General features: G+C 40.9%; 1 non-coding gene across 1 annotated transcript; it reads right to left on the bottom strand.

Annotated features, from left to right (window-relative positions):
- Positions 1-992: 992 nt before the first annotated feature.
- Positions 993-1,100, bottom strand: LOC148573547 (small nucleolar RNA R71). The gene has a single exon (XR_015906198.1). It is a non-coding gene; the product is annotated as a small nucleolar RNA R71 (small nucleolar RNA).
- Positions 1,101-11,646: the final 10,546 nt, after the last annotated feature.

Genomic DNA, 11,646 nt, shown 5'->3' with positions numbered 1-11,646 from the left:
TTAGTCAAGTAATCAACTTTAATTTTAAAACTTTCTCTTTTTTATTTGATTTTCAATCATATCTTCTCATTCATATCTTTTCAATCACATCTTTTTCAAAATTAATTTTCAATCATATCTTTTTAATTTCTAATTTCAAAATCTTTTCAAAATCACTTAATTTCTTTCCCAATTTTAGTTTTCGAAAATCATCAATCAAATTTTCAAAATTTCTTTTAATTATTTCAAAATCTTTTACTTTAATTTCGAAAATTCTTTCCCTCTTCTCACATCCTTCTACTTAAGGACTAACACTCTTCCACTATCAACAATTCGAACTCTATCCCTCTTGATAAGTTCGAATTCTTCTCTTTCTACCTTCTTCTTCTATTCTTCTTTTCCTCTGACACCTCAAGGAATCTCTATACTGTAACATAGAGGATTCCATACTTTCTTGTTCTCTTCTCTTTCATATGAGCAGGAACAAAGATAAAGGCATACTTGTTCAAGCTGATCCTGAACCTGAAAGGACCTTGAAGAGAAAGCTAAGAGAAGCTAAAGCACAATTCTCTCTAGAGGGCCTAACAGAGGTTTTCAAAGAAGAAGAAGCCATGGCAGCCGAAAACAACAATGCCAATAATGCAAGGAAGGTGCTTGGTGACTTTACTGCACCTACTCCCGACTTCTTTGGGAGAAGCATCTCAATCCCTGCCATTGGAGCAAACAACTTTGAGCTTAAGCCTCAATTAATTTCTCTGATGCAACAGAATTGCAAGTTTCATGGACTTCCATTGGAAGATCCTCATCAGTTCTTAGCTGAATTCTTGCAAATCTGTGACACTGTCAAGACCAATGGGGTTGACCCTGAAGTTTACAAACTTATGCTCTTTCCTTTTGCTTTAAGAGACAGAGCTAGGACATGGTTGGACTCACAACCTAAAAAAAGCCTGAACTCTTTGGAAAAGCTAGTCAATGCCTTCTTGGCAAAGTTCTTTCCACCTCAAAAATTGAGTAAGCTTAGAGTGGAAGTCCAAACCTTCAGACAGAAGGAAGGTGAATCCCTCTATGAAGCTTGGGAAAGATACAAGCAATTGATCAGATGGTGCCTTTCTAACATGCTTTCAGAATGGAGTATCATAGGAATCTTCTATGATGGTCTGTCTGAACTATCCAAGATGTCATTGGACAGCTCTGCTGGAGGATCTCTTCATCTGAAGAAGACGCCTGCAGAAGCTCAGGAACTCATTGAGATGGTTGCAAATAACCAATTCATGTACACTTCTGAAAGGAATCCTGTGAATAATGGGACAACTCAGAAGAAAGAAATTCTTGAGATTGATACTCTGAATGCCATATTGGCTTAGAATAAAATATTTACCCAACAAGTCAATATGATTTCTCAGAGTCTGTCTGGAATGCAAGTAGCAACAGGCAGTACTAAGGAAGCGTCCTCTGAAGAAGAAGCTTATGATCCTGAGAACCCAGCAATGGAAGAGGTGAATTACATGGGAGAACCCTATGGAAACACCTATAATCCTTCATGGAGAAATCATCCAAACCTCTCATGGAAGGATCAACAGAGGCCTCAACAAGACTTCAACAACAATAATGATGGAAGAAATAGGTTTAGCAATGGCAAACCTTTTCCATCATCTTCTCAGCAACAGACAGAGAATTCTAAGCAAAGCCACTCTAACTTAGCAACCACTGTCTCTGATCTAATTAAAACCACTCAAAGTTTCATGACTGAAACAAGGTCCTCCATTAGAAATTTGGAGGCACAAGTAGGTCAGCTGAGTAAGAAAGTTACTGAACTCCCTCCTAGTACTCTTCCAAGTAATACAGAAGAGAATCCAAAAAGAGAGTACAAGGCCATAACCATATCTCACATGGCTGAACATGGAGAGGAGGAAGAAGCAGTGATCTCCACTGAGGAAGACCTCAATGGACGTCCACTGACCTCTATGGAGTTCCCTAATGAGGAACCATGGGAATCTGAGGCTCACACTGAGACCATAGAGATTCCATTAAATTTACTTTTGCCATTCATGAGCTCTGATGAGTATTTTTTCTCTGAAGAGGATGAAGATGTTCCTAAAGAGCAAGTTGCTAAGTACCTTGGAGCAATCATGAAGCTAAATGCCAGGTTGTTTGGTAATGAGACTTGGGAGGATGAACCTCCAATGCTCATCAAAGAACTGGATGACTTGACTAGGCAGAGATTACCTCTGAAGAGACAAGACCCTGGAAAATTCTTAATCCCTTGTAACATAGGCACCATGACCTTTGAGAAGGCTCTGTGTGACCTGGGGTCAAGTAAAAACCTTATGCCTCTCTCTGTAATGGAGAAGCTAGGGATCATTGAGGTACAAGCTGCAAGAATCTCAGTGGAGATGGCAGACAATTCAAGGAAACAAGCTTATAGACTTGTAGAGGATGTCTTGGTAAAAGTTGAAGACCATTACATCCCTACTGATTTCATAATCCTAGAGACTGGGAAGTGTATGGATGAATCCATCATCCTTGGCAGACCCTTCCTAGCCACAACAAAAGCTGTAATTGATGTTGACAGAGGAGAATTGATCATTCAAGTGAATGAAGATCCCCTTGTGTTTAAAGCTCAAGGATATCCCTCTGTAACCATGGAGAGGAAGCATGAAGAGCTTCTCTTAATACAGAGACAAACAGAGCCCCCACAGTCAAACTCTAAGTTTGGTGTTGGGAGGTTCCAACATTGCTCTAAACATCTGTGAGGCTCCATAAGAGCCACTGTCAAGCTATTGACATTAAAAAAGCGCTTGTTAGGAGGCAACCCAATCTTTAACTATCTATATTGAATTTCTATTTTCTTTTGTTATTTTATGTTTTTTGTAGGTTGATGATCATGTGAAGTCACAAAAACAATTAAAAAAGCAAAAACAGAAGGAAAAATAGTATTAAAAACAGAACACCCTGGAGGAGAAACTTACTGGCGTTTAAACGCCAGTAAGGGTAGCAGAATGGGCGTTAAACGCCCAGTCTGGCACCATTCTGGGCGTTTAACGCTAGAAATGGGCACCAGACTGGCGTTTAACGCCAGGATTGGCAGCAAGGGGCGTTTTGCACGCCACATGGTGCAGGGATGAGAAATCCTTGACACCTCAGGATCTGTGGACCCCACAGGATCTCCACCTACCCCACCTCTCTCTCTCTTCTTCACCCATTCACCAATCACCTCAATACCTCTTCCCCAAAAACCCCTCACCTATTAAATCCCACCATTCTCTTCACCACTCACATCCATTCTTCATAAAACCCCACCTACCTCACCATTCAAATTCAAACCACTTTCCTACCTAAACCCACCCATAATGGCCGAACCATACCCCCCCTCTCCACTCCTATATAAACCCATCTTCACTCCTTAATTTTTACACAACATACACACTACTTCTCCCCCTTGGCCGAGACACTAAGCCCCTTCCATCTCCTCTATTTCTTCTTCTTCTACTCTCTTCTTTCTTCTTTTGCTCGAGGATGATCAAACCTTCTAAGTTTGGTGTGGTAAAAGCTAAAGCTTTTTGTTTTTCCATAACCATTTATGGCACCAAAGGCCAGAGAAACCTCTAGAAAGAGGAAAGGGAAGGCAAAAGCTTCCACCTCCGAGTCATGGGAGATGGAGAGATTCCTCTCAAGGGTACATCAAGACCATTTCTATGAAGTTGTGGCCAAGAAGAAGGTGATCCCCGAGGTCCCTTTTAAGCTCAAAAAGGGCGAATATCCGAAGATCCGACATGAGATCCGAAGAAGAGGTTGGGAAGTTCTCACCAACCCCATTCAACAAGTCGGGATCTTAATGGTTCAAGAGTTCTATGCCAATGCATGGATCACCAAGAACCATGATCAAAGTGTGAACCCGGACCCTAAGAATTGGCTTACAATGGTTCGGGGGAAATACTTAGATTTTAGTCTGGAAAATGTAAGGTTGGCATTCAACTTGCCCATGATGCAAGGAGATGCACACCCATATACTAGAAGGGTCAACTTTGATTAAAGGTTGGACCAAGTCCTCATGGACATCTGTGAAGAGGGCGCCCAATGGAAGAGAGATTCAAGAGGGAAGCCGGTTCAACTAAGAAGGCATGACCTCAAGCCCGTGGCTAGGGGATGGTTGGAGTTCATCCAACGCTCGATCATTCCCACTAGCAACCGGTCTGAAGTTACTATAGATCGGGCTATCATGATTCATAGCATCATGATTAGAGAGGAAGTAGAAGTTCATGAGGTTATATCCCAAGAACTCTACAAGGTAGCGGACAAGTCCTCTACTGTAGCAAGGTTAGCCTTCCCTCACTTCATTTGTCACCTCTGTAATTCAGCTGGAATTGACATAGAGGAAGACATCCTCATTGATGAGGACAAGCCCATCACTAAGAAAAGGATGGAGCAAACAAGAGATCCCACTCATGGATAAGAGCATAAGGAAACTCCTCATCATGAAATTCCTGAAATGCCTCAAGGGATGCATTTTCCTCCACAAAAATATTGGGAGCAAATCAACACCTCTCTAGGAGAATTAAGTTCCAACATGGGACAACTAAGGGTGGAGCACCAAGAGTATTCCATCCTCCTCCATGAAATTAGAGAAGACCAAAGAACCATGAGAGAGGAGCAACAAAGGCAAGGAAGAGACATTGAGGAGCTCAAGCACTCCATAAGATCTTCAAGAGGAAGAACAAGCCGCCATCACTAAGGTGGACCCGTTCTTTAATTTCCTTGTTCTTTATTTTCTATTTTTTGAAAATTATGCCTTATGTTTATTTATATTTGTGTCTTTATTACATGATCATTAGTGTCTAAGTTTCTATGCCTTAAAGCTATGAAAATGAATCCATCACCTTTCATAAATGAAAAATGTTTTTAATTGAAAAAGAAAAAGAAGTGCATGAATTTCAAATTTTAAAACAGTTTAATTATTTTGATGTGGTGGCAATATTATTGTTTTTCTGAATGAATGATTGAATAGTGCATATTTTTGAATTTGATTGTTTATGAATGTTAAAATTGTTGGCTCTTGAAAGAATGATAGGAAAAGGAGATGTTATCTGATGATCTGAAAAATCATAAAATTGATTCTTGAAGCAAGAAAAAGCAGTAAAAAGCTTGCAAAAAAAAAAAGAGAAAGAAAAAAAAAGAAAAGCAAGCAGAAAAAGCCAATACCCCTTTAAATCAAAAGGCAAGGGTGATAAAAAGGATCCAAGGCTTTGAGCATCAGTGGATAGGAGGGCCCACAGGAGTAGAATCCTGGCCTAAGCGGCTAAACCAAGCTGTCCCTAACCAAGTGCTTGTGGCGTGAAGGTGTCAAGTAAAAACTTGAGACTGAGCAGTTAAAGTCGTGGTCCAAAAGCAAAAAGAGTGTGCTTAAGAGCTCTGGACACCTCTAATTGGGGACTCTAGCAAAGCTGAGTCACAATCTAAAAAGGTTCACCTAGTTATGTGTCTGTGGCATTTATGTATCCGGTGGTAATACTGGAAATCAAAATGCTTAGGGTCACGGCCAAGACTCATAAAGTAGCTTTGTTCAAGAATCAACATACTTAACTAGGAGAATCAAAGACACTATCTGGATTCTGAGTTCCTATAGAAGCCAATCATTCTGAACTTCAAAAGATAAAGTGCGATGCCAAAACTGTTTAGAAGCAAAAAGCTAATAGCCCCGCTCATCTAATTAATACTGATCTTCATAGATGTTTTTGGAATTCATTGTATATTCTCTTCTTTTTATCCTATTTGATTTTTAGTTGCTTGGGGACAAGCAACAATTTATGTTTGGTGTTGTGATGAGTGGATAATTTATACGCTTTTTGGCATTGTTTTTAGTATGTTTTTAGTATATTTTAGTTAGTTGTTATTATGTTTCTATTAGTTTTTAAATAAAAATCACTCTTCTGGACTTTACTATGAGTTTGTGTGTTTTTTTGTGATTTCAGGTATTTTCTGGCCGAAATTGAGGGACCTGAGCAAAAATCTGATTCAGAGGCTGAAAAAGGACTGCAGATGATGTTGGATTCTGAACTCCCTGCACTCGAATTGGATTTTCTGGAGCTACAAAAGCCCAATTTGCTCGCTCTCAATTGCGTTGGAAAGTAAACATCCTGGGCTTTCCAGCAATACATAATAGTCTATACTTTTCTTGAGATTTGATGGCCCAAACAGGCGTTCCAAGTCAGCTCAAGAATTCTGGCGTTTAACGACAAAACTGGCACAAAAGCTGGAGTTAAACGCCCAAACTGGCACAAAAGCTGGTGTTTAACTCCAAGAAAAGTCTCTACACATGGAAGCTTCAATGCTCAGCCCAGGCACACACCAAGTGGGCCCGGAAGAAGATTTTTGCATTAATTTCTTATTTCTGTAAACCCTAGGCTACTAGTTCTCTATAAATAGGTCCTTTTGCTATTGTATCTTGGAATCTTTGGACGTTTAGTCCCTAGACCTTGGAGGCTGGCCATTCAGCCATGCTTACACCATTATCACTTTTCTATTTTTAACGGTGGAGTTTCTACACACCATAGATTAAGGTGTGGAGCTCTGTTGTCCTTCATGAATTAATACAAAGTACTATTATTTTTCTAGTCAACTCAAGTCTATTTCTTCTCCAAGATATTCATTCGCACCCAAGAACATGATGAATGTGATGATTATGTGACACTCATCACCATTATCACCTATGAATGTGTGACTGACAACCACTTCCGTTCTACATGCAAACAAGCTTGAATGTGTATCTCTTGGGTTTCTAATCTAAGATTAGAATTTTCGTGGTATAGGCTAGAATTATTGGCGGCCATTCCTGAGATCAGGAATGTCTAAACCTTGTCTGTGATATTCTGACTAGGATCTGGGAAGGAATGACTGTGACGAGCTTCAAACTTGCAATTGTTGGGCGTGTGACAGACGCAAAAGGATCAATGGATCCTATTCCAACATGATCGAGAACCGACAGATGATTAGCCGTGCGGTGACAGCGTGCGTAGAACATTTTCACTGAGAGGACAGGAAGTAGCTATTGACAACGGTGATGCCCAACATAAAGCTGGCCATGGAAGGGAGTATGAATGATTGGAAGAAGGCAATAGGAAAGCAGAGGTTCAGGAGGAACAAAGCATCTTCATACGCTTATCTGAAATTCTTACCAATGAATTACATAAGTATCTCTATCTTTATCTTATTTTATGTTTTATTTATCTTTTAATTATCAATTCTCCATCACCATCTGAATTTGCCCGACTGAGATTTACAAGGTGACCATAGCTTGCTTCAAGCCGACGGTCTCCGTGGGATCGACCCTTACTCACATAAGGTATTACTTGGACGACCCAGTGCACTTGCTGGTTAGTTGTGCGGAATTGTTACAAAGTGTGATTCACGTTTGAGAGCTCCAAGTCCTTTGGCGCCATTGTTGATGATCACAATTTCGTGCACCAATCATTATAAGCTAAAACGGAAGTGGATGAAAGAACACGCAGCAACCGGTTGATCTACCAGCTGAAAGTGGCAATCCGGAGAGTCGCCATACCCCCTTGCTCATCTTTGAATGCACCGAGGATGGTGCAAACTTTTAAGTGTGGGGAGGTCGTCCGACCAGTCAGCATTTTTGGGTGACAAGTTTCTAATCCCAACACTTTTGCATTTCATTTTTAGGTCTTTTAGGATTTTTAGTTTCATCTTCTTAATTTTGCATATGTATACATAATAAGCTTAGTCAAAATAATGAAATTTTTCGAGAAAATTATCTATAGGGCATTGACATTCCAATTGATTTGGGGAAAAATCTTTCATTGAACTTGCTTGAACTATACATTGTGGAACATGATTTTTGAGCTAAGAACACAAGCTTGTGAAATTTGAGCCTAATTGTGTGGTTACATCTTATAACCAATTATTTTCCTTCTTGTGTGCTTTATTCTCTTTCTGTGATTGTAATTTTTGATGTGTTTGATTCTTTATGTCCAAAGTTTTGCGTAGACATGCATTTATATGATTGAGGCCATCATTTATATGATTGAGGCTATTGGAATCTTGTGCACACCATGGATTGGATACTCATTTGCTCATTAGCTACTTTACCGGAGGTCTTTGTGCGGAAGATAGAAGATTTCTCACCGCTTCTAGTGGTGGTTCCTTTTCCAAAAACAAGATGGCGGGATAAGCTTGGAGCTTGATAAATGAAGTTGCCAAGGCTACACAACATGTAAGGGTAAGAAGCAATCCCCTCAAGGGTGTAGTAGAAGCACCACCTTCTGAAGCAAGCTTAACCAAGGTGCTTGGGGATATGACCACCATCCTTACGGAGATGCATAAAGAGCAGAAGGCATTCTATTCCATCCAAGCCATCCAAGCCCCACCCCAAGTTGCTCAACTTGAAGGCCCTCCTAGAATTTGTGGTTTGTGCTCTAGCACCACGCATTACACCGATCAATGTCACCAAATTCAAGAGGAGTACGCCCTTGCCGTAGCCAATGTGAATTACAACAACCGTCTACCCTATCCCTCTCAAGGCCAAAATAACTACTCTCATGGCAATAATCACAATCAAGGGTGGAGGGATAATGCACAAGGAGCAATCAAAATCAAAGATGGAATAATCCCTGAAATCACTTAACACACATATCACGGCATCGAATGGTAATAAGAGAGGATTAATATTAGCAAATATAAGGCCAAAGAAGCATGTTTTCAATCATAGCACAAAATCAGGAAGAAAAACGTAAAACATGCAAATTGTATGAATAAGTGTGAGAATAATGGATAAAATCCACTAGATTAAGCATAGGATAAACCCTAAAAATGGGGTTTATCATGGAACAATTCTTCTTCTCACTACAACAACCACCAATCCTCATCCCAATACCACCATAACAACAACAACCATCAAGCCAACCAAAATCACAACAACTAAGCACCCCATCAAAACCAAAACAACTATCCCAAATACCAAGCCCCACATCATAGGTAACAATCCAACCAATCCACTTCTTCCTCCACTACTTAAGGTGATGACCCCAACCGTGCACTCACCCAAAAGCAAGAGAGACTCAAGGGTGTGGTGGAGAAGCATGAAGCTCAATTTGGTACCATAACTGCTCAATTGTCCAACATCACCGAGATACTTTTAAGGTTGTCTCTACCTTCCCCTAACAACTCCAACCAACCCTCAAGTTCTTCTAACCTCCCATCCCAACCCATTCCAAACCCAAAGGGTGGTCTCAACGCCATCACTCTACGGTCGGAAACTACATTGGAGGAGATACTTCCCAGGGTCATGGAAGACATTCATGAGGAAGAAGTGGTTGTTGAGGTTCCACATGAAGAAGAGGAGGAAGACAAAAGGCATGAGGAAGAAGCAGCAAGCCTTAAGGAACCCAAGAGGAAAGCTATAGTAGACGAATCCATTCCTATCCCATTCCCTTCCATGGTGAAGAAAGCAAAGAAGATTCCGGAGTTTGACTTAAATATGCTTCATGTGTTCAAGAAGGTTGAGGTAACCATACCACTTCTTGATGTCATTCAACAAATTCCGAAGTATGCAAAATTTTTGAAGTACTTGTGTACACACAAGGATAGGATAGGAGAGTTGGAGACATTATCCTTGGGTAGTTCTATTTCTTCCTTAATGAAGCCTATTCCAGAAAAATGTGGTGACCCTGGACCATGTTTGGTGTCTTGTCGTATTGGTGGGCATACTTTTCATGACTGTATGTGTGACCTAGGGGCTTGCGTAAGCATCATGCCGCTTTCTATCTTTGTGCGGTTGAACATAGCTCCATTAAAGAAGTCGACGGTGAAATTTGCCTTAGCCGATAAGAGTGTGATCACTGTGATGGGAATAGCAGAAGATGTACTCGTGGCAATCAAGGATTTGGTATTTCCAGTTGACTTTTACATCCTTGAAATGCTCCCAATAGAGAATAGAAGCGCATCCTCTGTTCTACTTGGTAGACCCTTCCTTAAGACCTCTAAATTCAAGCTAAATGCCTTCACCGGCATATATTCCTTTGAGGTCGGAGTCAAGACTATCAAGTTTAATTTGGAAGAAGCCATGAAACACCCTCCCGAAGAGCATTCCGTTCTCCGATGTGATGTAATTGATGAGGTGGTAGCAGAGGTACGAAGAGAAGACCACAACAAATTGTGCTACCCTATTGTTAAAGAGACGGATGACCAAGAGGGTGAACAAGAGAAAGTTGTCGAGAATGAACTCTAGGAGCTTGATGAAAAGAAACCTCAACTTGAGGCAAAGAGTGAACTGAAGCCTCTTCCATCTCATTTGAAGTATGCTTTCTTAGAGGACAAACAAAGGTTTCCAGTCATTATTGCTAGTGAGCTTTCTAGTGAAGAAGAAGGAAAGCTCTTAGATGTTCTAAGAAAGCACAAGAAGGCAATTGGTTGGAGCCTGGCCGATATTGTGGGGATTGACCCTCGCAAGTGCATGCATCGTATTTTTCTCCAAGAGGGAGCTCGGCCAGTTAGGCAACCGCAAAGAAGGCTCAACCCCACCATCCTTGACATGGTGAAGAAGGAGGTCACTAGGCTACTTGAAGCGGGTATCATATATCCAATTTCTGACAGTGAGTGGGTGAGCTCGGTCCAGGTTATTCCCAAGAAATCAGGCATCACTGCGGTTAAAAAGGATGATGGTGAAGTGGTCACCAAGAGAGTGTAAAACGATTAGCAGGTGTGCATTGATTATAGAAGGTTGAACGCCGCTACAAGGAAGGACCACTACCCTTTGCCCTTTATTGATCAGATGTTGGACTAACTGGCGGGTAAATCCCATTATTGCTTTCTTGATGGCTTCATTGGTTACTTCTAGATTCACATTGTTCCTGAGGATAAGGAAAAGACCACATTCACTTGTCCTTTTGGCACCTTTGCTTACAAAAGGATGCCATTTGGGCTATGCAATGCACCTGCTACTTCTCAGCGGTGTATGACAAGTGTCTTTTCCGATCTGATGGAGAATTGTCTAGAAGTCTTTATGGATGACTTCAGTGTTTATGGAACTTCATTTGATTGTTGCTTAGAGAACTTGGCCAAAGTCTTAGCTAGATGTGTTGACATTAACCTTGTCTTAAATTTTGAAAAATGTCACTTCATGGTAAGACAAGGTATAGTGTTAGGACATGTAGTATCTAATGAAGGCATTTCTGTAGACTCGGCCAAGGTCGATGTTACCACCAATTTACCTCACCCTTCGTTTGTGAGGAGGTCCGTTCCTTTTTTGGGCATGCAGGATTTTACAGGTGCTTTATCAAGGATTTCAGCAAGATTTCTTTGCCATTGTCGTGCCTGCTCCAAAAGGATGTGGACTTTGAGTTTGACAGTGCATGTGTGAGTGTGTTTGAGGAGTTAAGGAGAGTTCTTACCACGGCACTGATTGTGCGAGGCCCCAACTGGACACAGCCATTCGAGATAATGTGCGATGCTTCAAACCATGCTGTAGGTGCCGCGCTTGCACAGCGCGATGGTAAACTCCCTTATATCATTGCTTATTCTTCAAAAACATTGGATGCGGCACAATCCAACTATACCACTACAGAAAAAGAACTCCTAGCTATTGTTCATGCTTTAGATAAATTCAGATCTTATTTTCTAGGGTCCAAGATAGTGGTATACACGGATCATGCA

Source organism: Arachis ipaensis, chromosome B2 (genome assembly GCF_059453495.1).
Source record: "Arachis ipaensis isolate K30076 ecotype BB chromosome B2, ASM5945349v1, whole genome shotgun sequence".
NCBI classification, from domain to species: domain Eukaryota; kingdom Viridiplantae; phylum Streptophyta; class Magnoliopsida; order Fabales; family Fabaceae; genus Arachis; species Arachis ipaensis.
The sequence above is the reverse complement of the archived record's forward strand: the minus strand, read 5'-3'. Positions and strand labels throughout refer to the sequence as shown.